Source organism: Chiloscyllium plagiosum, unplaced genomic scaffold (assembly GCF_037043375.1).
Source record: "Chiloscyllium plagiosum isolate Xiang-an unplaced genomic scaffold, Cpla_swu_hap1 HiC_scaffold_37, whole genome shotgun sequence".
NCBI lineage: Eukaryota > Metazoa > Chordata > Chondrichthyes > Orectolobiformes > Hemiscylliidae > Chiloscyllium > Chiloscyllium plagiosum.
In genome coordinates this window covers 41,193,286-41,220,653 of record NW_028270175.1, presented here as the reverse complement: position 1 = coordinate 41,220,653, position 27,368 = coordinate 41,193,286, and the positions used below count along the sequence as shown (strand labels likewise).

The following is a 27,368-nucleotide window of genomic DNA, read 5'->3' as shown; positions in this document are numbered from 1 at the left end:
AACTGCGGCAAACTAATTTTACTGTAAGTCAACTCCTTTAGATCTGAAAAGGACAGAGTAGGTTACCTTCTAAAAGCTAGAAACAAAGACTTGAGGGTACAGATACATACATTACCAAAATGTTCTGAACAAGTGCAGAAAATACTTCTAAGAAAAGGGAATGGAATGCCAGCATTCATATCTAAAAGACTATAATGCAAGGGGTTAGAAGTCAAGTTTCAATGACATATCTAGTTAGACAATTGCTGGACCACAGTTTTGGGTATTACTAAAGGATAACTTAGACTTGGAGGATGGGCTGGACTTGAAGGGTTAATTCACAAAGTGCACAATTGGATTGCAATCCCTAAAATTTAGAAGATTAAGGAGTGAGCTGAATAAGTTTAGCTTATTAAATAACATCTTCAGGAAACAGATAGTTTCTCTCCATCTAATTCCATTGTTAACAGAAATGTACAACATGGAAACAGACCCTTCGGTGCAACTTGTCCATGCCGGTCAGATATCCTAACCTAATCTTGTCCCATTTGCCAGCACTTGGCTCATATCACTCTAAATCCTTCCTATTCATATACCCAAGCAGATGCATTTTAAATATTGTAATTGTACCAGCCTCCACCACTTCCCTTAGCAGCTCAATCCATGCATGCATCACCCTCTGCGTGAAAAAGTTGTCCCTTAGGTCACTTATAAATCTTTCCCCTCTCACCTTAAACCTATGCCCTCTAGTTCTGGACTCATCCACCCCAGGGAAAAGACCTTGTCTATTTATTCTATCCATGTCCCTCAATTTTATAAACCTATAAGATCACCCCCAACCTCCGACGCTCCAGGGAAAATGGAGTTTGGGATTTGGAAATCTCATCTAAACATTTGAGCCGATGATTTTTAAGAGCAAAACTGGGGAACAAAGGATAGTAGCAGTGTGAAAATGTCTTCTGCAAACAGCTATTGATGTTATTCATGTGAATCCTCAAACCTACAACTATGATGCTGTATGATGGATACCCATCACTTGCTTGGTTGAGTGCAGCTCCAACAACACAAGCAGCATGACACCATCCAGGACAAAGCAGCCCGCTTGATTTCCACTATATCCACACCCTCCAATGCTCAATAGCAGTATCATTTAGAAGATACACTGCAGAAATTCACCATGATCTCTTCCAAACCCATGACCACTTCCACTTAGAAGGACAAGGGCAGCAAATACATGGGAACACCACCTTCAAGTTCCCCTCCAAGCCGCTCACCATTCTGACTTGGAAATTTCTTGTAGAGTTTCTTTGATAGACCAGAGGTTCATTACATCAGACAAAATAAAAAAACAAACCCAAGCTATCTACTCATTGGAGACAGTTTAGAAAAATCTTAAAAACACGGAAAAACAAATGTTTTTAACAATTCCCAATATCTCTTTACAGAGATTCAAATCCAGAGGATTAACTGCTACATCTAATCATTAAGTTTGATGTAAGTGATTCCCTATGTTATGTCCCCCAAACTGTGGAGTATTTTTACATTACTACTCCAAACATTGACAGCTTAAACTTTCTCAGCTTTCAACAACCTGCCTGATGTCTGATCAAACATTCTGGTCTGGAAGTTCCATAAGCGAAACTTGAGTTTACATATTCCCTTAACTGCACTGAAATAAATGTATTTCTAGGATAGAAACTACTTGCTTCTGACCCAATCAGGATTCCTCTGAATTGCCCAAGAAACATTCATTCAATCTCTGGGCTTCTCAAGCCTAAAATCAACGCTTCATTAGTCCAAACTGAAACCAAATTAAACGGCATTCAGAGTTGACTTGAGTTGTTGTAAACAGCCACAGTACAATTAGACAACTTTTCATTTATTCTCTGGGGTTCATAGTCACCTGCTCTCTGAAATACGAGATTAAGTCACTGTTTCAGGATGACCATAGAAACATGAAAAATAGCTGGAGTAGGCCATTTAGCCCTTTGAGCCTGTACCACCATTCAATACAATCATGGCTGATTATTCAGTCTCAGTATCCCATTCCCATCCTCTCCCTATAAAGGCCATGTCCAGCTCCCTCTTGAATATATTTAATGAAGTGGCTCCAACAGCTTCCTGTGGGAGAGAATTCCACAGGTTCACAACTTTGAGTGAAGAAACTCTTCCTTATCTCAGTCCTGAATGGCTTATCCCTTCTTCTTAGACTGTGACTCCTAGTTCTGGACTTCCTCAACCTCAGGAAATTGTTCCAGCATCGAGCCTGTCAAGTCCCGTCAGGATTTTATAAGTTCCTATGAGATCCTCCTCATTATTCTAAATTCCAGCAAGTACCAGTCCAGTTGATCCAATCTTTCTTCACATGTCAGTGCTGCCATCCCTGGAATCAGTCTGGTGAACCTTCGCTGGACTCCCTCAATAACAAGAATGTTCTTCCTCAGACTAGGAGACCAAACCTGGACACAGTACTCAAGGTGTAGCATCACCAAGGCCCTGCATAAATGCAGCAAAACATCCCTATTCCTATACTCAAATCCTTTTGCTATGAAGGACAGCATGCCATTACCTTGCCTCACTGCCTGCTATACCTGCATGCCAACCTTCAGCAATTGTTCTACCATGACACCCAGGTCTCGATGCACCTAACATGCCACCATCCAGATCATAACCTGCCCCCTATTTTTGCCACCAAAGTGGAAAATCTCACATGTATCCATTTGCCAAGTATTTGCCCACTCAGCCAGCCTGTCCAATTGGCATCCTCCACACAGCATAGACTTAGTGTCATCTGCAAATGTGGAGACATTGCATTCAATTCCTTTGTCCAAATTGTTAGTGTCTAGATTAGAGTGGTGCTGGAAAAGCACAGCAGTTCAGGCAGCATCCGAGGAGCAGGAAAATCGACGTTTCGGGCAAAAGCCCTTCATCAGGAATAGAGGCAGAGTGCCTGCAGGTCTCCACCATACCGACCAGATATCCTAAATTAATCTAGTCCTACTTGTCGGTATTTGGCGCATATCCCTCTTAAACCTTTCCTATCCGTGTACCCATCCAGTTGCCTTTTAAATTCTGTAATTGTACCAGTATCCTCCACTTCTTCTGGCAGCCCTTTGCACACCTGTACCACTCTCTGCATGGAAAAAAGTGCCCCTCAGGTCCCTTTTTATATTTTTCCCATCTCACCTTTAAACCTATACCCTTTAGTTTTGGACTGTCCAACCCTAGAAAAAAGACCTTGGCTACTCACCTCGTCCATGCCCCTCATGGTTTTATAAACCTCTATAAGGTCACTCCTCAGCCTCTGATTCTGGAGGGAAAATTGTCACATTGTGCAAAATAGAGTAAATTTTCTCTCCCTTTTTCCCTATGTTCTTTCTCCAGATTTCCCAATAAATTTCCAACTCATCTCTCAGGATTCCTTCAGTTACGCCCCATTGTTTACACCATTATGTCTTGCACTAATATTAGAAATCCCATTAAATTTCTCTCTTTAGTTCCCTGGTACTGCGTCTCTTCCTTTACTATGAAAATGGATTCAAATTTAATGTTAAACAGCATTCCCATGTTCTGAAAAACCCCACCCGAAGCTGCTACATGGGTGGGTGACTACCATTGTTGTTCTCTATCAGTGAAGCAGAAAACCTCCTGGTATTTAAATTAAGCTCTCTGACTGGTTCAGGACTTGATAGAGATGTTACACTAAAAGTAAGGAGCTGCGGATGCTAGAGATATGAAACAGAAATACAAACTGATGGAGAAACTCAGCAGGTCTGGCAGCATCCTTGGTAAGAAAGCAGAGTTAATGTTTTGAGTCTGGGGCCTCGTCATAGGAACCAAAATTCTTATTTTCTGGAAACATTTTTGTTGCTTTGAAACTAGCAACTAACTGGAGAGTGCAGCAGTTGGCTTTGGGTTGTAAAGGCTGATTTTAAGAGTAGTATTCACCAATCTCCTTCCCTATTTCTCATTGAATAACTCGGCCTTTTCCTTAGCCTTCATATTCACACCCACATCTACTTTACTTCAATCATTCCTCTTTCATTCATATATACTTCAAAATCGTCTAACCTAATCTCATCTTAAATTCTGTTAAAAGTTCTTTATTTAATTTCCATTGTCTTGTTATTTTAGTGATATAATTAATACTTTATTTGTAAAAGTTCTACACTATTAAGGAGCTGGTCCATACTCATTCATTGATGTGCAGCTGAACCTACTTTGTGTTGACATGATTTCATCTGGAAATGGAAGAATTGAAGTATAGGGATTCACTTTTATGCTGAGTGTGCTGTTGACAATTTTTTAGTGTGTTCTGATAGAGCCCACTCTTGAATTCTTCCACTGGATGTGGGTGTTTATACTGGTTGGGTTGGTATTTACTACCCATCCTTAATTGTCCACAAGAATGCAATGGTGAGCTTCTGGCTTGAACCATTGTAGGCCATTTGGTGTGGTAACATCCAGCATGCTTTTGGGATTGAGTTCCTGGATGTTGACCTAGCAACACTGAAGAAATGATGAAACAACTTTCTGGGGTCAGCATGGTTTGTAGTCTTGGAGGGGATCTTGCAGATGGTGTAGTCCCTGTGTGTTTGCTGCCCTAAACTTCCAGATGGTTGCGCTATTGCATTTGGAAGGTGGTGTCAGAGGAGCTTTGATAAGTTGCTGAGATGCATCTGATGGATAGTACACTGCTGCCATTGTGTTAGTGGTGAAGGTGGTTGCTGGGGTGCTACTCAAGTGGGCTTGCAAACAGACACTGAGCTGTGATGGCTACAGCCAACTGCAGTACTGAAACATTGACCATGGAGCACTGTCACTAGAAGCAGGCATCCTTCCATATTGGAAGGAGTGGCTGCAGGTTCTGCCTGGTGACCTGACTCAAACTGGTTGACCCACCTCCAGGCACTTTCACTTAGTCCACCACAAATCCCGTGCCCATAGATTTTAATTGTGAATACCCATCAGCCATGACCTGCCCCATCACAATTTGTGTGATTTCCCTCGTGTGTGTGTGTCCTCTCCTTCTGAGTTGGCACCTGTCCTATCCTTTTTCCCCATTCCCAGTGACTCACCATTTTGCAAGTATCCTATCCTCCTGAATTATCTGCAACGTCAGATTCTGAGCTACTGGCCACAAGAATGATGGTGACCATGATTTTTCATCATCACTGTCATCTTTTCTTCCTCTACACTCGGCAAGGGGTTGCAGTTCTAGGATTTCTGACAAGATGTGTGTCCTAGGCTTGGGGTGTGGTGAGAGGAGAAAGTCCAAAGTGTGAGCTTGCATCATGGATAGTCTCGAAGGGAGAAAGGATTGTAGGATCAAGAATAAGTAGGATGTGAAGAGGAGTATGTAGACTCTCTTCGTACACTGATTATGGGGCAGATTAGTAACACACCATTTCCCCAGGGCCTTCTCTCTTGTTGTTCTGTGGATGTCATTGCTGTTTTGTAATTACCTCCAAGGTTGCCCTGGTTTCATCTGAGACGCAGTTATGACTTTATCATACACCTGCCTTTTTGATTTGTCAACATAATTCCTGTGGGAAACTCTCCTTCAGCTGAGCCCAATTTTAAATGTAATATTTCCCCTCCTTCTGTCTGAGAGGTGAGTGTGCAGTGGGAGAGTTTAATAGGCAGGCATGTGAAACATCTGTCTTTTGGCAGAAAAGCAACATTGAAATATGCAATTTTGCCCTTTTAAATTTATATTTTAACAAAACAAGTAATACGAGCAGAATTAGGCCATTTGGCCCATCAAGACTGCTCTGTCACTCAATCATGGCTGATATGTTTCTCAAGGAGAGAAAGTGAGGGCTGCAGATGCTGGAGATCAGAGCTAAAAATGTGTTGCTGGAAAAGCGCAGGTCAGGCAGCATCCAGGGAACAGGAGAATCGACGTTTCTTCAGGAATGAGGAAAGTGTGTCCAGCAGGCTAAGATAAAAGGTAGGGAGGAGGGACTTGGGGGAGGGGCTTTGGAAATGCGATATGTGGAGGGAGGTCAAGGTGAGGGTGATAGGCCGGAGTGGGGTGGGGGCGGAGAGGTCAGGAAGATGATTGCAGGTTAGGAAGGCGGTGCTGAGTTCGAGCGATTTGACTGAGTCAAGGTGGGGGGGGGAGGGGAAATGAGGAAACTGGAGAAATCTGAGTTCATCCCTTGTGGTTGGAGGGTTCCCAGGCAGAAGATGAGGCGCTCTTCCTCGCAGGCAGAAGATGAGGCGCTCTTCCTTCCAGGCAGAAGATGAGGTGCCTCATCTTCTGCCTGGGAACCCTCCAACCACAAGGGATGAACTCAGATTTCTCCAGTTTCCTCATTTCCCCTCCCCCCACCTTGTCTCAGTCAAATCGCTCGAACTCAGCACCAGCTTCCTAACCTGCAATCATCTTCCTGACCTCTCCGCCCCCACCCCACTCCGGCCTATCACCCTCACCTTGACCTCCCTCCACATATCGCATTTCCAAAGCCCCTCCCCCAAGTCCCTCCTCCCTATCTTTTATCTTAGCCTGCTGGACACACTTTCCTCATTCCTGAAGAAGGGCTTATGCCCGAAACGTCAATTCTCCTGTTCCTTGGATACTGCCTGACCTGCTGCGCTTTTCCAGCAACACATTTTCAGCTCTGATATGTTTCTCAACCCCACTATCCTCCCTTCTCCCAATAACTCTTGATCCCCTGACTAATCGAGATCCTCTCTATCTCTGTCTTAAATACACTCAATGACTTGGCCTGCACAGCCCTCCATGGCAATGAGATTCACCACCCTCTGGCTTGTCCTCCTTGTCTCAGCTCCTAAGGGTTATCCTTTCACTGTGCCCTTGGGTCCTAGTCTCTCCTACCAGTGGAATCATCATCTCCACGTCCACTCTAACTAGGCCTTTCAGTATTATGTCATTTCAATGAGATCCCTCCCACATCCTTCTAAACTCCATTGAGTACAGACTCACAGTTCTCAACCACTTCCCATATGACACACCCTTCAGCTCATGAATCATTCTTGTAAACCTCTCCAATGTCAATATATCCTTCCTTAGATACGGGGTCCAAAACTACTCTCGATATTCTAAATGCGTGACCAGAGCCTTATACAGCCTCAGCAATATGTATCTTGTATTCTCACGCTCTTGTTAATGAATGTTAGCATTGTCTTCCTAATCACCAACTGAACCTGCATGTTAACCTTAAGAGAATCCTGAACTAGGAAATCCCAAGTCCCTTTGCGCCTCAGATTTCTGAAGCCTTTCCCCATTTAAAAATAACTTCCACCTCTATTCTTCTTACCAAAGTGTATAACCTCACGCTTTCTCACATTGCCTTCCATCTGCCACTTTGTTGCCCACTCTCCTAGCCTGTCCAAGTCCTTCTGAGGCCTCCCTACTTCCTCAACAGTACCAGTCCCTCCACATACGTGTCATTTGCAAACTTAGCAACAATGCCCTCAGTTCCTTCATCCTGATCATTACTGTATAACACGAATGGTGTGATCCCTATGAAACTCCATTTGCAAAGGTCTTCTCGTCAATTAGATCACATCTATTGGCTCTCCTTTGTCTAACTTGCCCGTTGTATGTATAAAAAGCCTTGGGATTCTCCCTAATCCTGTTTGCTAATGCCTTTTCATGACCCTTTCTAGCCCTTCTAATTCATTGTTTAAGGTATGTCCTCGTTTCCTTATGTACTTCAACTTCCTAGACCTTACATGTATTTCCCTTTTCTTTTTGACCAAGGCCATTACATCCCTGGTCATTAAAGGTTCATGTAACATGCCATATCTATCCTTCATTCTTGCAGGAACATGCTGATCCTGAACTCTTATCTATTTGAAATACTCCTACGTGTCTGATGTGGATTTACCCTCAAACAGCCACCTCCAATTTATACTCTCCACTTGTTAATAATATATTTGTTGTAGTTTGCTTTCCTTCAATTTAACACCTTCACCTAAAGACTGCTGCTTTTCCTGTTCATGAGTATCTTAAAACTTGGTATTATGGACACTACTCCCGAAATGCTCCCCCACTGAAGTTTCACTCAGCTGGCTGGGTTCATTTCCCAAAAGCCAGATCTAGCATAACCCTTTCCCTGGTCACACTGTTTTCATATTATGTCAAGGAACCCCCCTGAATAGTCCTTACAAATCCTGCCCCATCCAAGCACAAAGTGAGTCCTAGTCCATACGGAGCAGTTAAAATCACCCACCACAACAATTCTGTTGTTTTTACATTTTTCCAAATTCTGTCTACATATTCCCTCCTCTATCTCCTGCTGGCTGTTGGGAAGCCTGTAGTGTACCCCAGCATTGTGATTTCACCTTTCCTATTCCTGAGTTCTACCCATACTGCCTCGCTGCACAAGTCCTGTGTCCTCCCTCAGTACAGCTGTGAGATACTCCTTTACCGGTATTGCAACTCCCCCTCCCCTTTTACGTCCCTTCCTATCACACCTGGGACATTGAGATGCTGGTCCTGTCCCTCTTTCATCCAAGTCTTTAATCGCAATAATGTCACTGTTCCAATTATTAACAAAAGCTCTGTGTTCATCCAGCTTCCCTATTGTACTTCTCGCTTTGAAACGCATGCATTTCAGAACACTTCCCCTGGTCTTTGAGTCAGAGAGTCCTACAGCATGGAGATAGGCCCTTTTTGGCCTAACCTGGTCCATGCCGAACAAAACATCCATCCATGCCAACACTATTTCCCTGTGCTTGGCCCATATCCCTCTGAACCTTTCCAATCCATGTATTCTTTTCAAATACCTTTTAAATGTTATTAATGTTCTTTTCTCAATCACGTCTGGCAACTCATTCCATATGCGTATCACCATGTTAAAAAAAAAGTTGTCCCTCAGGTTCCCTTTTATTCTTTCCCCTCTAACCTTAAACTGATGCCCTCTCATCCTCAATTCCCTAACCCTGGGAAAAAGACTGAGTGCATTCACCCTATCCATGCCTCTCATAATCTTATACATTTCTATAAGATCCCCCTTAGTCTCGTATGCTCGAAGGAAAAGAAGTCCTAATTTGTCCAACCTCTCCCTCTAACTCAATGTTCAGTCATGGCAACACGCTTGTAAATTTCTTCTGCACTCTTTCCAACTTAATACCATCTTGCAAGGTGACCAAAACTGCACACAATGCTCCAAGTGAGGCTCACCAATGTCTTGAACAACTGCATCTAACTTCCCAACTTCTGTACTCAGTGCCCTGACTGATGAAGGCCAGTCTGCCAAAAGCCACCTTCATTGCCCTGTCTACCTGTGACTCTCAGCGAACTATGAACCTGAACTCCAAGGTTCCGGTGTTCCACTACACTACTTAAGGCCCTACCATTCACCATGAAACTCCAACCTTAATTTGACTTTCCAAAATGCAAGACCTCACACTTATCTATATTAAACTCTATTTGCCATTTGATATGGAAATGTGTTGCTGGAGAAGCGCAGCAGGTCAGGCAGCATCTAGGGAACAGGAGAATCGACGTTTCGGGCATTAGCCTTTCTTCAGGCTAATGCCCGAAACGTCGATTCTCCTGTTCCCTAGATGCTGCCTGACCTGCTGCGCTTCTCCAGCAACACATTTCCATCTCTGATCTCCAGCATCTGCAGACCTCATTTTCTCTATTTGCCATTTCTCAACCCACTTCCCCAACTGCTCAAGGTCCTGCTGCAATTTCTGATAACCTTCCACATTGTCCACAATACTGCCTATCCTAGTGTCATCTGCAAACGTATTACATCCACATCATTGATATAGATAACAAACAGCAATGGGCCCAGCACCAAACCCATTCTTCCACATTACCCTGTAATTTCCGCAGTGTTTCCCTGCCTGCTCTTGTTCTTAGTCACGTTTCCCTTAGTTTCTACCTCTCCTGTAATGGATTGAGATTAAGAAAACTGATGCTTTTATCCATCCGTTTTGAAGTGGATTTGAAATATTTGTCTTACGACACATCAGAAGTTCTCTGCCTTCTCATGCGGCACAGAGTATAATGTGTACATGATTCCTTGTCACAAACAATTTTCTGAGTACACTCCTAAGAAAAACACCTTTGGGTGAATGAAGATCAATCTGAGAGCACTAACATCTGCCAGAGCAAGACAACTATCAGGTGTTGTTTTTGATTCTTATCATACCACTGTAATCCCAGGTCAAATCTTAGAATCCCTACAGTGTGAAAACAGGCCATTCAGCCCATTGAGTCTACACTGACCCTCCAAAGAGCATATAAATACAGATCTACAAATTTAAAAGTAAATATGCTACAATGAAGAAAAAGGATAACAATAGAGAATTGTAATCTAAAAGAAAGATTTTGTAGTATTTTATGGATTTATTTGTTACAAGTTTATCTAACAACTTGACAACTGACTGTAACGATTTGGTTTTGAACAAGTGACAGTCATTTCACTGCAGATTAGGTCTATTGTTTTACTTAGACAGGTCATTGATGAGAGAAAACTGGGCCAGATTTTTAAAGTCTGCAGCATTTTTTTTTATTTGGTTGGTCCAGTTCTGCCATAGAGGGAGAACAACTGGGAGAATTGAAAAGACCCACCAACTGGACTGCATCTTTTCACGTGACTAATACAAGACTTCAATATTTTGTGCTGAATGAAACTACTTAAATGTTTAAATTTAGTCATGATGCTGTTCTTGTATGCACAAGATTGCTGGTGTTCTTAAATGTTTTGGAGATGCTGGTGTTGGACTGGGGTGGACAAAGTTAAAAAATCACAACACCAGGTTATAGTCCAACAAGTTTACTTGGAAGCACTAGCTTTCAGAGCGCTGCTGGTCACAATCACCTGATGAAGGTGGTTGGAATATAACCTGGTGTTGTGCAATTTTTAACTTCTTAAATTAAGATATGAATGGAAATGTTTCCTCATTTGGTGAATTTCTGCAGTGCATGAGGAGGTCAGATGAGGAAATGAACAGTCTGAGAGGTCACTTTTTTGCGTGAGTAGCATTTTCCCCATAGCACCAAGAAGAGTTTCAGCCTTTTTGAGGCTGTTTCAATGAGATCATTGATGATCTGTGGCCTAACCCCATATCCTGGAGCAAAATACAGTGGATTTGGAAATCTGACATACGGACTCAAACTGTTGGAATGTCCAGGACATCTCTTACAGGAGTCCCTCAGGGTAGTGTCCGAGGCCCAACCATCTTCAGCTGCTTCATCAATGACCTTCCCTCTGTCATAAGGTCAGATGTGGGGATGTTCACTGAGGATTGCAGCGTTCAGCACCATTTGCAACTCCTCAGGTACTGAAGCAGTCCATGCTCAAATGCAGCAAGATCTGGACAATGTGCAGACGTGGCTGACAAGTGGCAAATAACATTCACGCTACACAAAAGACTGACAATGACCATCATCAATAAGAAACACACTAACCACCACCATTGACAGTCAACAGTATAACCATCACAGATTCGCCCACTGTCAACATCCTTAGGGTTAACATTGACCAGAAACTCCAGTGGACTCACCACATAAACACAGTGGCCATAGAGCAGGTCAGAAACTAGGGATACTGCAGTGAGTAACTCCTCTCTGGACACCCCAAAGTCTATCCGCCATCTACAAGGTACAAGTCAGGAGTGTGATGGAATGCTCCACACTTGCCTGGAGGGATGCAGCTCCAACAATACTCAAGACGCTTGACACCATCCAGTACAAAGCAACCTGTTTGATTGGCATCACATCTACAAACATTCAATCCCTCCACCACAGCAGCTCGATAGCAGCAGTGTGTACGATCTACAAGATGCACTGCAGAAATTCACCGAAGATCCGGAGAATGCACCTTCCAATTACAACCAGTTCCATCTATATGAACAAGGGCAGCAGGGACTTGGGAACACCACCACCTTCCATGTCCCCTTCCACTTCCCCTCCAGGCCACTCACCACCCTGACTTGGAAATATACCACAGCTGTTGGGTCAAAATTCTGGAATTCCCTACTTACCGCCATTGTGGGTCAACCCACAGTGAATAGACTGTAGCGATTCAAGAAGTTATTCCATTAATGATGCAACAACTGAGCAGTTGGATGGTGGTGACAGAATTGGTCCTAGTCAGTCTGGATTCACAGGGAAATCAAGCTGACAAATTTTCTGGAATTTTTTGAGGATGTGACCAGTAGAGTAGACCAGGGTGAATCAGTAAGATGTTGTGTATCTGGACTTTCAGAAGGTTTTTGACCAGGTTCCACACAAGAGATTAGTAAGGAAAATTTAAAGCTCATGGTATTGGAGGTAATGTATTGACATGGATAGAGAACTGGTTGGCAGACAGGAAGCAGAGTTGGAATAAACAGGTTTTTTTTCCAGACTGGCAGATAGTGATGAGTGGGGTACCACAGGGTTGAATGCTAGGTCTCCGCTGTTCACCTCTATACACTAACAATTTGGTAAAAACAAGGGTTGCAAATACTGGAAACCAGATTCTAGGTTAGAGTGGTGCTGGAAAAGCACAGCAGTTCAGGCAGCATCCATGGAGCAAGAAAATCGACGTTTCGGGTAAAAGCCCTTCATCAGGAATAGATGGATGAGTTCAACTGAAGGGTGTTTCCGTTCCTTTCATGTCCCCAAGAGATCCTGAACCTTGGTTTCATTCTTTCATTATGAATCAATGTTTGGATGAAGGAAGGTAGTAGTGACAACAGCAGATTAGGAAATATATATAGCTTGGATCTACAAGTTATGTTGTTCAGAGCAAGTTTCAAAAGAGGCAGAGATTAAATGAATGGAAAAGATTAAAAGCTGGTGTATAAATACAAAAATAAATTAAAAACCAAATATGGCCCTCTCTCACAAAGTCTTAAGTTTAATAAAATGGTGGTTCAATCACACAGAACCATGGGCAGATTGAGCTACAGAATGTTCAGTGTCAGGCCCCAAATTTCAAAGTTTAACTGGCATTGGGAAGGCAGAGCAGAAATTCACTGCAGTGATACCAGTGCTGAGCGTGTTCAATTGTAAGGACAGATCACACAAACCTGAACTGTATTTACCTTGAGCTAATCAAGGTCTAAAAACAGCAAAGGGAATTCAAAGCAATAAATCCAGAGAAACTACTGCTGCTTTCAGAGAATCCAGAAGGGGGCATTGTCTTAAACAAAAGATTAAAACTCAGCTGTTGAGGGGTGAAAGGCAAACAAGTATATTTTCCACACAAGAGTGAAATGGAATTTCCACTTATTCCCCCAAAATGCTGTGGATCAAGTGGGACAACTGTACAAATGGAGTCTTGAAGATGGGGTTAGGGATGTCAAAGGCAGGAGACCAGCAAGAACACCACTGCATGCCAGTACAGGCAATGGGAAGAAAAGACTCCACCCACTCCCATTAGTCCCTCACCTGAGAATGTTCAAGCTTCCAACATTTCAGGAAGATTGTAGCTTCTGTTCAACTGACTGAGCAACCTGTGCACACCAACTGCCTTGCCCTTCAGTTAACCCACAATTCGAACTTCCTACAGTTCAAATAGAGGTGTACAGAACGGAAACAAACCCTTCGGACCAACCCATCCATGCCAACCAGATATCCAAACCCAGTCTAGTCCCACCTGCCAGCACCCGGCCCATATCCCTCCAAAGCCTTCCGAGTCGCATACCCATCCAGATGCCTTTTAAATGTTGCAATTGTACCAGCCTCTACCACTTCCTCTGGCAACCCATTCCATTTACACACCATCATCTGCATAAAAAAGATGCTCCTTAGGTCTCTTTTATATCTTTCCCTTCTCACCCTAAACCTATGCCCTCTAGTTCTGGACTCCCCCACCCCAAGGAAAAGATGATGTCCATTTACCCTATCCATGCCCCTCATGATTTTATAAACCTCTATAAGGTCACCCCTCAGCCTCTGACGCTCCAGGGAAAAACAGCACCAACCTCTCCCTATAGCTCAAAATCTCCAACCCTGGCAACAGCCTTGTAAATCTTTTCTGAATCCTTTCAAGTTTCACAATATCTTTCCAATAGGAAGGAATCCAGAACTGCATGCAGTATTCCAAAAGTGGCCTAACCAATGTCCTGTACAGTCGCACATGACCTCCCAACTCCTGTACTCAATACTCTGACCAATAAAGGAAAGCATACCAAACGTCTTCTTCACTATCCTATCTACCTGCGACTCCACTTTCAAGGAGCTATGAACTGCACTCCAAGGTCTCTTTGCTCAGTAATACTCCCTAGGACCTTACCATTAAGTGTATAAGTCTTGCTAAGACTTGCTTTCCCAAAATGCTGCACCTCCATCTCCAGCCCATTTGCCCATCTGATCAAGATCCTGTTGTACTGAGGTAACCTTCTTCACTGTACACTACACCTCCAATTATGGTGTCATCTGCAAACTTACTAACTATACCTCTTATGCTCACATCTGAATCATTTATATAAATGACGAAAAGTAGTGGACCCAGCACAGGTCCTTGTGGCACTCCACTGGTCACAGGTCTCCAGTCTGAAAAATAATCCTCCACCACCACCCTCTGTCTTCTACCTTTGAGCCAGTTCTGTATCCAAATGACTAATTCTCCCTGTATTCCATGAGATCTAACCTTGCTAATCAGTCTCCCAAGGGGAACCTTGGCGAATGCCCATATAGATTACATCTACTGCTCTGCCCTCATCAATCCTCTTCGTTACTTCTTCAAAAAGTTCAATCAAGTTTGTGAGACATGATTTCCCACACACAAAGCCATATTGACTATCCCTAATCAGTCCTTGCCTTTCCAAATACATGCACATCCTGTCCCTCAGAATTCCCTCCAACAACTTGCCCACCACCGAGGTCAGGCTCACTGGTCTATAGCTCCCTGGCTTGTCCTTACCACCTCTCTTAAACAGTGGCACCACATTAGCCAACCTCCAGTCTTCCGGCACCTCACCTGTAACTATCGATGATACAAATATCTCAGCAAGAGGCCCAGCAATCACTTCCCTCACTTCCCACAGAATTCTAGGGTACACCTGATCAGGTCCTGGGGATTTATCCATTTATCCACTTGTGTGTGTTTCAAGACATCTTGCACTTCATCCTCTGTAATATGGACATTTTCTCAAGGTGTTACCATCTATTTCCCTACATTCTATGTCCTTTGCCACAGTAAGCACTGATGCAAAATACTCATTTAGTATCTCCCCCATCTCCTGCAGCTCCACAAAAAGGCCGCCTTGCTGATCTTTGAGGGGCACTATTCTCTCCCTTGTTACCCTTTTGTCCTTAATGTATTTGTAAAAAAAAAACCTTCAAATTCTCATTAACTCTATCTGCCAATGCTAGCTCATGTCCCCGTTTTGCCTTCCTGATTTCCCTCTTAAGTATACTCCTACTGTCTTTATTCTCTTCTAACAATTCACTCGATCTATCCTGTCTATACCTGACATATGCTTTCTTCTTTTTCTTAACCAACCCCTCAATTTCTTTAGTCATCCAGCATTTCCTATACCTACCAGCCTTCCCTTTCACCCTGACAGGAATATACTTTCTCTGGACTCTTGTTATCTCATTTCTGTAGGCTTCCCATTTTCTAGCCATCCCTTTACCTGCGAACATCTTCCCCTAATCAGCTTTAGAAAGTACTTGCCTAATACCGTCAAAATTAGCCTTTCTTCAATTTAGAATTTCAACTTTTAGATTTGATCTATCCTTTTCCATCACTATTTTAAAACTAATAGAATTATGGTCACTGGTCCCAAAGTGCTCCCCCACTGACACCTCGGTCACTTGCCCCGTCTTATTTCCCAAGAGTAGGTCAAGTTTTGTACCTTCTCTAGTAGGTACATCCACATACTGATTCAGAAACTTTTCTTGTAAGCAGTTAAATTCCTCTCCATCTAAATCCTTAACACAATGACAGTTCCAGTCTATGTTTGGAAAATTAATATCCCCTACTATAACCAACCTATTGTTCTTACAGATAACAGATCTCCTTACAAATTGTTTTTTTAATTTCCTGCTGACTATTGGGGGTCTATAATACAATCCCAATAAGGTGATCATCCCTTTCTTATTTCTCCGTTTCACCCAAATAACTTCCCTGGATATATTTCCCGGAATATCCTCCCTCAGTACAGCTGTAATGCTATCCCTTATCAAAAACACCACTGCCCCTCCTCTCTTTCCTCCCTTTCTGTCCTTCCTGTCGCATTTGTAGCCTGGAACATTAGGCTGCCAGTCCTGTCCATCCCTGAGCCACGTTTCTGTAATTGCTATGATATCCCAGTCCCATGTTCCTAACCATGCCCTGAGTTCATCTGCCTTCCCTGTTAGGCCTCTTGCATTAAGTTAAACTGCATTTATTTCATCAGTCCTACCTTATTCTCTGCTTTGTCCCTGCCTGCCCTGACTATTGGATTCGCATATTTTCTCAACTGTATCAGTCTCAGATTGACTTCTTTCCTCACTACCTCCCTGGGTCCCACCTCCATTCCACCCCCCCCCGCCTTACTAGTTTAAGTCCTCCCGAGCAGCTCTAGCAAATCTCCCTGCCAGTATATTAGACCCCTTCCAATTCAGGTGCAATCTGTCCTTCTTGTACAGGTCGCTTCCAGTCCAGGAGATTTCAATGATCCAAAACTGTGAACCCTTCTCCCCTACACCAGCTTCTCAGCCATGCATTCATCTGCTCGATCCTCCTATTCCTACCATCACTAATTCGTAGCACCGGGAGTAATCCAGATACTACTATTGTCAAGGACCTCCTTTTAAATTCCTGCTTAACTTCATATTGTCCCTTCAGAATCTCGTGCTTTTCCCTTCCTATGTTGTTGGTTCCAATGTGGACAATGACCTCTTCCTGGGCCCTCTTCCCTGTGAGAACATTCTGCATTCTCTCTGTGAGAAATCCTTGATCCTGGCACCAGGAAGGCAACACAGTATTCTGATTTTTTGCTGCTGGCCACAGAAACGTCTGTCTGTCCCTCGGACTGGAGAGTCCCCTAACACAATCAATCTCCTGGAACCCAACGTATCTCTTACTGCATTAGAGACAGTCTCAATACCAGAAACTTGGCTGTTCCTGCTACATTCCCCTGAGAATCCATCACCCCCAACATTTTCTAAAACAGCATACTTGTTTGGAATGGGGATAGCCACAGGTGCCTACCTCTCTTACCTTTCCTGGGGTTAACCCATCTATCTGACTGTATCTGCAGCTTTTCTCCCTTCCTATAACTGCCGTCCATCACATCCCCTTGCTCTTGTAAATTCCTCATTGCCTCTAACTGCCACTCCAAATGATCCATTCGATATGATAGGATTCACAACTAACGAGATTTATTGCAGGAACAAACTCACCCTAAACTCCCACATTCGACAAGAAGAGCATATCATTCTAAGGGCCATTTTTGCTTCTTCCAATCTGCAGACCCAGAAAATAGCACTGTCTTATTCTTCTACAAAAAATCTGCTCCAGAGGCTAACTGAATACTTATAGCTTATATTTTTAAGTTTAATCAAGAGACATATCTCAATAAAACATATCATCAAGAATGAACTGGCTCAACTCACTGCTGCAGATTCCCCAAGGCCACACTTTAATCTATTCAACTTACCTGTTTCTGGGCTGTGACCTCTCCCAAACAGTTCCTCCAAGGTCAGTTGTGAATTTCACAGTTTGTTAATTTTCCCAGATACACTCCGATGTCCAGCGATACTTGAATTCAACTGCAAAGGCAGTATCTGCACAGGTTTACTGCTGTGTCAGTTAGCAGTGTGGGTTTCTCTCTCTCTCTCTCTCTCTCTCTCCTGCACTGACCTGACCATGTGCTGCCTTTGTCTCTTTTAAAAATGCCATTGTTTTGATTTTTTTCCCCTCCTAAGTTCCAAAACAATGCAAGAGCATATAAACAGTAATTGCTGCTCCTGGAATTCAAGAAAACTATCTCCAACACCAAAAATACCTCAAAAAGGAGCAACCTGTAACAGACAGAAATTTTTCCTGTTCATCATCTTAAATAAGATACTTCTCAGCCGCTGTGATGTCAATGCAGATCATACACACTTTAGCGATTAAGACTTTAAAACTTCATCAACTCTACCCACTGTTCCCAGAACAATCTCTGCAATGCTGGGATGTCCATCTCCAACTGTTGATCCTTCTCAATCTACTGGTATAGAAATCATGACCATGACCACTGTAGTGCTACACAAGTAGTAAGCTACACAAATCATTCAGCTTTAATCATGGGTGTGAGCCATCTAGAACTCTCTCACACCCTGAGAAAGCCCCCAGGAAAATGGAGACACATCAAACTAGTCAGTCACAAAATGAAGTGGTGAACCCCTCAGTTTGTGCCCCCAGTCTGTTCAGACAGGGTCTGTGTTACCTTACAGATGCCACAAGCAAAATGGAATAAGTGGAGAAAACAAACAGAAAATACTGGAAGTACTCAGTAGGTCAGATAGTATCTGTGAGGAAAGTCCAGTGGTTGATCTTTTAGAGTGTATAAAAGGCTGAAATAACTCCTGAGGCGCCAGTATTATGTTATCAAGGCACCCTTTATTTCCATGTGGATAGTCCTTGACACTGATCCAGTTCCCTCTGAGCCAGCTCTCAGAGCAGACAGAATGTCTGATGCTTCTGTTCTTATCTATCAGCCAGGAATCCTGCATTGGGGATGTTAACGTGGTCCAATCAGGCAACTCATTCTATGAATCCACCTGGCTGACCTAGTTACAATCACTACTTCCCGCCCCTCTAAGTTCAGGGACATAAGCTGGTTTTTGGTGTAGCTCCTTCTGGGACGTTTTAGCATCAGATCAGCTTCCTCCGACTCTGCCTCTGATACAGGTGGATTGTTTTGCACTGTAGCTAGCTTCTTACGCCTGGAGCATCTCAAGAAATTCATTCCCTTCTTCAGATGACAAAGGCATCAAGGCAGCAACATCTGCCCAGTCCATCTCAGCCCCTGAGGTCTCTTCAGTGCTCAATGGAGAGGTTCCAACAGCCTTTCCAACTGTTCAGAAGAGCTGGGCAAGTTTGGTCTCACTCTGTTTGCAGCTTTCATATGGTTCACATGCTTGTTCAGGACTGTTGCACCCACCCAAACTTTTTACATCATTGGGCTGACCACACAACCATTCCCCTCAACAATGCATAGCCATTGCCATGGTCTCTATACCAAATCTCATCCCTGAAGTAAATTGTCTTATTTAACAGTCTTGGGACTGGCATTGGCATTCCTGATGCCAGTTCACCCTCCCCACAAGGTCCAAGAGATTTAACTTTGTCCAGAGTCTTCTCCCCGTTAGCAACTATGCTAGATCTATCCCTGTTGTTGCATGAGAGATGGTCCTATAATCAAATAGGAACAGGGACAGGTTGGTATCTAGTGAAGCTGTAAGCGGGTTCCTCAAGCCTGCCTTCAGGGGTTGGACTGCTCTTTTGCCAGACCATTGGATGATGGATGTTATGAGGTGGTTAAATATCAAATGCAATTCAACTTTAGGAAATACTCAAATTCCCTGCTGGTAAGCGATGGCTTGTTATCTGTGACGAACACATCTGAAGTTCATGTAATGCAAAGGGTGTGCAGTTTTTCTATCGCCTTCCCAGCGTTTGACAAAGGAACTCTATGTACATCCATCCACTTTGACTAAGAACATTGCGCTCCTTTGAGAATCCCTAGACTTTCCTGAAAAAGTCTCGCCATTTTCTATTCAAAAAAAGCGTTCAGCCAATATAGGTGAATCTTTCTCAACCAATTTTGCCCTATCTTGCTTGGGCTTGAGCCTTTTACTACAATCAGTGGTAACTGAACCAGTTGGTTCTCATGAGAGACTGGAACCAAATTGTAAAGGTTCCCCTGTATATGCTTTCAGTCTAGCTGGGTGGCACTAGGAACCTGGGTTCGATTCCAGCCTCAGGCGACATCTGTCTGGAATTTGCACGTTCTCCCCGTGTCTACATTAGTTTCCTCCCATAATCCAAAGATGTGCAGGCGAAGGGGATTAGCCATGGAAAATACAGGGTTACAGGGATGAGGTATGAGTTGGGTCCAGGTGGGATGTCCAGTGTGGAACTGTCTGTGTGGAACTTGCACATTCTCCCCATGTCTGTGTGCGTTTCCCTCCACAATCCAAAGATGTGCAGGTAGCCTGGCTATGCTAAATTCCCCATAGTGTTCAAGGATGTGTAGGTTAGGTGTGTTATCCATGGAAAAAGGGTAGGGTATAGGTCTGGGTGGAATGTTCTTCAGAAAGTTAATGTTGATTTGTTGGGCCGAGAGACCTGTTTCCACACTAAGGATTCTAGGTGAGATCTTGCACAAACTTAAGAGTTGGAGTTCCGAATGAATTTTGTTAAAGATTGCTTCTGTAATCACAAACGGCCATGCCTTGATCAACATCCATTTGAACCAGATGACCCTTTAACCAGATGTTTATTTTGATTGGCTCTGATTTGAGCATTGCTAAACAGATGAACTATTCCAAACTACAGGTGGACTTTCCAGAGTGTGCACTCTCCGGGATACTGGCCAATGGGTTCTCTTACTCAGTTTAGGTCCAGTGGGATTCCTTCACTATTCTCAAGTCCATATATCAGCAGAACTACAATAATTTGCCGGTTTGGATCCTGAAGAAAATTATAACTGTTTGGCTGAGGGTTGGCTTTGTTTTGAGGTTTTGCTGTGGGCTGACCTAGAGTCCCTATGTTCTGGATATGTCCTGAGTGAGGCCATGTAATTGCCTTCACTCATATTCCCCAAGCTCAGTCAGACTGGTGAGGGTGTCCACTTCCATCAGAATACCCTAAAACCCATACTCTCCATTTGCTGCATTTCCCAATGATAGAGCCTGTTGTAATACCTGTTTAAGTCAGATATGTACAGCATGGAAACAGATCTTTCGGTCCAACCCGTCCATGCCGACCAGATATCCCAACCCGGCCCATATCCCTCCAACCCTTCCTATTCATATACCCATCCAAATACCTCAAATGTTGCAATTGTTCCAGCCTCCACCACATCCTCTGGCAGCTCATTCCATACACGTACCACCCTCTGTGTGAAAAAGTTGCCCCTTAGGTCTCTTTTATATCTTTCCCCTCTTATTCTAAACCTATAACCTCTAGTTCTGGACTCCCTGACCCTAGGGAAAAGGCTTTGTCTATTTATCCTATCCATGTGCCTAATAATTTTATAAACCTCTATAAGGTCACCCCTCAGCCTCACACACTCCAGGGAAAACAGCCCCAGCTTGTTCAGCCTCTCCCTATAGCTCAAATCCTCCAACGCTGGCAACAGCCTTGTAAATCTTTTCTGAACCCTTTCAAGTTTCACAACATCTTTCCAATAGGAAGGAGGCCAGAATTGCACGCAATATTCCAACAGTGGCCTAACCAATGTCCTGTACAGCCGCAACGTGACCTCCCAACTCCTGTACTCCATACTCTGACCAATAAATGAACACATACCAAATGCTTTCTTCACTATCCTATCTACCTGCAACTCCACTTTCAAGGAGCTATGAACCTGCACTCCAGTTGGGCTTCAGCTAATAGGCACTTTTGCATGGTTATATCATTAATCCTATATATCAAACAAACAGTCTCTCAGCATCTCATTAAGTGTTAAACTAAAATCACATTCCACTGCCAGACATCTTAACCTAGTCAAAAATGGATTCCCTTGCTGCTCAAATTACCAAGTAAAACCAACTGCAAGTCAGAATGAAAGGAGACTTGGGTTGTAATATTTATTGATTACATCCGTTAACTCTTGAAAGGCTTTAGTATCTGGTTCCACAGGGAAGGTTAGGCTCCTAATAACCAAAACACTGTGGGCTCACAAGCTATCAGGAGAATTACTCATTGCTTTTCATCTGCCCCAATGTTATCTGTCAGGAAAAAAAATGCTTTCCATGTACTGGGGCCAGTTTTCAATGGCAGGACTGAATGAGTTAAACTTCCCAAGTAACAGCATGATATCAGAAATGCTTATCCCCAACTCAAATACAACTGTTGCAAGCAACTTTCTTTAAAAGCACATTTTACTCTCATAGCCACCAAAATAATTCCACAGAGGCAGATATCCTGTCACCAGGTCACCCTTTATTTACACGCGGAACGTCCTTGACACTGATCCAAGCTCCTTCAGAGCCAGCTCACAGTGTCAGAATGGTCTAACACTCCCATTCTTACCTGTCAGCCAGGGCTCCCTAATTGGGCTAGATCAACTGTCCCAATCAGGAAACTCATTCAATGAAGTCGACTTGGTAGACCTTGTTACAATCACTATAAAGTGGGTTTAGCTCTTTTATAAAATAAAACAACCTGTTCAGAGATGTTATGGAGCAGATGTGCCTTGCCCTGTGACCTCTCCTGGGAATTCTATACTAGAAAGGTTGACTTGTTTATTTTCCTCTGTCTTCCCTCTCCCCATCCCACGGATGTTGGCCTGAGCGTTTTGATTTTGCCATGGTAGGGCTAGACCTCCTCTTCATTCATTATGTGCAACTCCATGGTGACCCAACAAGAAATGAGAGCAGGACATTCTCCAGCCCAGGAGGGCTTCCAGTATAAAACCCCGCATACGCCATCAGACCAATCCTTAACGAGTTTTGCATCCACAGCCCCCACTCGGTGAGATCGATGCAATTAAAAGCTCCAAGGTTCAATTAAAAACCAACCCAGAACGTAAACTTTGGAAGTTAATTCACCGTCTCAGCAATTTTTACTTGTCCAAACTCACCCGTCTTCTTAACGAGGGCGAGGAAACAGTTTATTTTCAAATCCTTAAATGTTCAAGTGCCTAATTTTACCTGTATTTTGTTTAAGGGGAGCAACAAAGAAATTAGCACGGCTCACAGTACCTGCTCTCGGAGGGAGATGAGTGGAGCTTATAGCGTTTATTCTGCAGCAGAATCACGGATTCCTGTCAGTTTCCATTCACTCTGCACATCCCCAATCCACTCTTGTGATTATTTGCAAAATGTTCGTGGCAGAATTCTCACTCAAGAGATGTGCATCCTTGACAATTGATACTGTCTCCTTGTTTCTCTGCTCCGTCTCTGGTTAGAGTTTACACTGTTTACACATCGGATGAGCCTGGGAGAGAGAGAGGGTGCAGTTACCGATGCAAATCAGTTCACCTGTTTGAAGGATGTGACGCAACTCTGTAAGGTGGGGCGAGTCATTTTTTTTTTCTAATTGCCCAAGGAATTTATAATTACTCCGATCAAAATCCCCAAGTGAAGGGAGGCATCTCCTAATCCACATTGAAATGACAAGCGCACGCCTTGCAGTTTAGCTCAGGCAGAGACACCCAGTTGGGTACCAAGGGGATGGTCACTTATTCAGACCATCAGTCCTGTTTCCTCAGGACTAGGCGCTCCTCGAATAACATGTTGACTTTTACACGTATTCGAATACCTCACAGAAGCTCAAAACGAAACCAAATTCCACTTCCATGGTCAACGATGTGTGTGTTGTGAGTGGGGGACATTGAGCTTTCCTCAGAGTTCTGTGGTTATCTGGGCTGACGCCAGACTCTGTGTGTGGGAGCGAAGTCAAATCTGAGCATCCCGTGACGAGCTATTAGTTGTGGTGAATATTCATTCTTTATCCACACCACTAAGGCAGATTCTCTGGTTAGTACCACATTCCTGTTTGTGGAAAGTTATTCAGGAATCCTATTACATTTTGGAATGCCTTTTTAATTACCATAAGTAATCAGAATGTTTACAGAATCTAGCTGACACCAGTCTCCCTCACAATATTAATTGCTGTAAGAGGAACTAGAATAGACAGGTAAGAGGCTGGATGAACACAGCAAGCCAGGCAGCATCAGGAGGTGCAGAGGTCAATGTTTCGGGTGTAACCCTTCTTCAGGACTGGGTGTTCAAAGTTTGGGAGAAGATTTGTAGCTCGAGTGCTTGTTGTTGTTGTGGTTCTGTTCACCGAGCTGGGAATTTGTGTTGCAGACGTTTCATCCCCTGTCTAGGTAACATCCTCAGTGCTTGGGAGCCTCCTGTGAAGCGCTCCAGGACTGGGGGTGGGTGAAAGGAGAGCTGCAGGTAAAGGGTGCATGGTGGTGAAGTGGGGATAGGTGAAGACAGGTTGAGGGTACAATCTAGTTGGTCAGTGGGAGGAATGAATCCAGTTGGTGGCTGGGAGCAGTGGAAGGGAGGGGGAGGGACTGGGAAGGGAGTTGGGGGGATGGGGAGCAAGGTTATTTGAAATTGGAAAATTCTGTGTTGAGTCCTCCGGGCTGTAGGCTGCCCAGGCAGAAGAGGAGGTGTTGTTCCTCCAATTTGCAGCGTGGTTTATTTTGGCAATGGAGGAGGCCAAGGATGGTCATGTCAGAATGGGAGAGAGGGGAATTGAAATGGGGGTGACTGGGAGGTCCACTTGGCTGAGATGCTCAGTGAACCATTCCCTAAGTTTACGTTTGGTCTCCCTGACATACAGAAGACCACATTGGGAGCACTGGATGCAGTAAACTAGGTTGGAAGAGCGAGCTAGTAAATAGTTTGCTAATTCAAAAGTAGCTTAAGGGAAATTGTAAATTGTGAACTTGGAGCCATGGTTATGATTCCATTATGATGGTCCTTTAAATTAAATTTAAACTCAAAAATATAAAGGGATGGTCAGAGGCCTTGTGGCACAGAGGTAGAATCCCTGCCTCTGGGCCAGAACACCAGGGTTCAAGTTCCACCAGCTCCACAGGTGTGTCATAATCTACCCTGAACAGGCTGTTTACAGATACCTGGGGAGTGATTGTCCTCTGAATGCCCTGGTTTAGAGTCATACAGCATGGAAACAGGCCCATCAGCTCAACTTGTCCATTGCCAATCACATTTTCTAAACTTGACTTTATCCCTCTAAACTTTTCTTATTTGTGTATTTGTCCAAATGTCTTTAAAATGTTATTATACCCCTCTCTAACATTTCCTCTGGCAGCTCATTCCATGCACGTACTACTCTGTGAAAAAGTTGCCCCACATGTCCCCTTTAAATCTTTCCCCTCTCACCTTAAGCCAATGCCTGTAGTTTTGGACTCTGCTGAAAAAATCTTGGTTTTTCGCCTTATGATTTTGTAAACCTCTACAAGATCACTTCTCAGCCTCCTATGCTCGAGAGAAAAGAAGTCCTAGCCTATTCAGCCTCTCCTTACAATTCAAACCTTCCAGTCTTGGGAACGTGTGTGTAAATTTGTTATGCACCTTTTCCAGTTTAATAACATCCTTCTGTGATGATGCTGCTCCTTTAATGAAGTTATTCTGATGTTTTTTTGTTCTGCTAGGGCCTTTTATTCCTTTTCTCTGCCTTTAATCATTACTCAAACGGTTTCATTTCATTTTCTCTTTCTCTTGCCTCTAACTCAAGCTGCTTCATTCTCTATTGAACTTTAGTCATTTCCAAAGATTCTGATGGTTTCCAGCAAATTTAAATGCCGAGCTATTGCTGTAATTATCTCTCCTTTTCGTACAGACAAAGGTAACTCCAATTCCAGCTTGACTGCCAATTCCAGCAGCTTTGCCTTGTACATCTTTTGTAAAGCCCCCAAAGTCACTTCTTCCACCCCCAAAACACTCTTAGTGATTGAAATAGTCATTACTACACCAAACACTGTTTAAACCAACCAACGAAACACCAAACACTGTTTCGTTAACCAGCCGCCTCAACAAAAAAAAGCTTGCTAAAACCAAACCAAACCAAAACCTGAACTGGGAGAACTAGCCATTCTACTTACATTGTACGAGTGTTTAAAAAATATTAAAGCTTTCTCAAGCCAATATTTCCTGACATATCGAAATCTCTGCCTTTATGACTCTTCTGAAAAAAAAAACCAAGGACAGAATAACCTTGTTAAAGGAGCAGCATTGTCACACTTCCTATAGTAGGGTGACCAAAATTGCATGCAGTACTTTTGTTACCAATATCTTGTATAGCTGTAACATGACATCCCAACTCCTGTACTCAGTGCTCTGACCTATGAAGATAAGCACGCCGAATGCTTCCTTCTCCACCCGTCTACCCGCGATACCACTGTCAAAGAATACACCTGCACCCCTAGGTCTCTCTATTTAACAACACTTACTGTGCAAGTCCTGCGCTGGCTTGTCTTATCAAAATGCAATACCTCACATTTAACTGAATTAAAATTCACCTGCCATTCCTCGGCCCACTGGCCCAGTTGGTCAAGATCCCATTGTATTTTTAGACAATCATTTTCACTGTCCATTATACCACCAATTTTAATTACTTAATTACCAAGCCTCTTACATTCTCATTCAAATAATTTATATAAATGAACGACAGTGGACCCAACATCGATCCTTGGGGCACGCTGCTGGTCACATGCCTCCAGTCTAACCAGTTTGGGTTAGAATCACATTTTCTGTGCTGAAAACTAATGCCATTGATGGACAAAGTCAAAAATCACACACATCAGCTGGCAGGACTACATGACAAAAAAATGTAGCTTACCATCTCCTTCCAAGTTTGAGATGTGCATCATATCCTGGCCTTGCCAGTGATACCTACATAAAATGGATTCTGTCCTTAATTCCTCAAGGTTACCCTCTTTCTCCAGCATTATATTACCTGTAATCTACTCTATACTATCTCCCTCTTCTTTCTCTCCCAGAAATATTTTATACTTCATTTTTTGCCACAAGGTTTCAGCTTGTACCACATTAACTTCTTAGCACTCACAGCTCAAGGTTATTGATCATTCCCTATGTATTTACACACAATGTTGTAATTTTGACCTCATTCTGGTCTTTCTTACTGGGGACCCCCCCCCCCATCATGTGTATCTCCGTATCTGCAGCACTATGATAGTACAATGGGCGCAAATAACTGCAACACTCCATTTCTTTTCACTCATTGGTGGAACCAATGCCTCACAGCAAGGTTTTGACATCTTTTGTGGCAAGCCAGATGCATCCCTGAGCTGTGTGTTATTTAAAAACATTATATCAACATTTTTAACTTTTCCCTTTCTGAATGCTTTGTTAAAGACTCTCAGATGTTCTTAAAGTACATGGAGTCAGATCACAGAGCAGTGAATAGAGGCAGAACACATTTGAGGGGCTGACTGTCCTATTTTAAGGAGAAAGTGAGGTCTGCAGATGCTGGAGATCAAAGTTGAAACTTTATTGCTGGAACAGCACAGCAGGTCAGGCAGCATCCAGGGAACAGGAGATTCGACGTTTCGGGCACAGGCCCTTCTTCAGGGCCTGTCCTATTTTAAACCAATGACCAATCCTAACCCATACTACAGGTCCTACAAGCACCAGTTGACACTTATTGTCCAGTATATAATCATGTGACAATACACCCCTTGAGTTCATGACTTTTGTTATCCTTTGTGATAATTTTCTAATTTCATTCCTATACAACCCCACATCTGACTAAGATTAT

At 43.3% G+C, this 27,368-nt stretch overlaps 1 protein-coding gene across 3 annotated transcripts in view; it reads right to left on the bottom strand.

The window, feature by feature from the left end:
• Nucleotides 1-23,103, bottom strand: part of LOC122540180 (tyrosine-protein kinase STYK1) — a 112,486-nt gene extending 89,383 nt beyond the window's left edge. Inside the window, exon 1 of one of the 3 annotated variants that reach the window (XM_043675524.2) lies at nt 22,811-23,103. The gene's annotated coding sequence lies outside the window, so the exon portion shown is untranslated. Of the gene's footprint in view, nt 1-17,550; nt 17,649-22,810 lie in introns of those variants that run through there. The other 2 variants (XM_043675522.2, XM_087980647.1) reach the window with 2 other exon arrangements.
• Nucleotides 23,104-27,368: the final 4,265 nt, after the last annotated feature.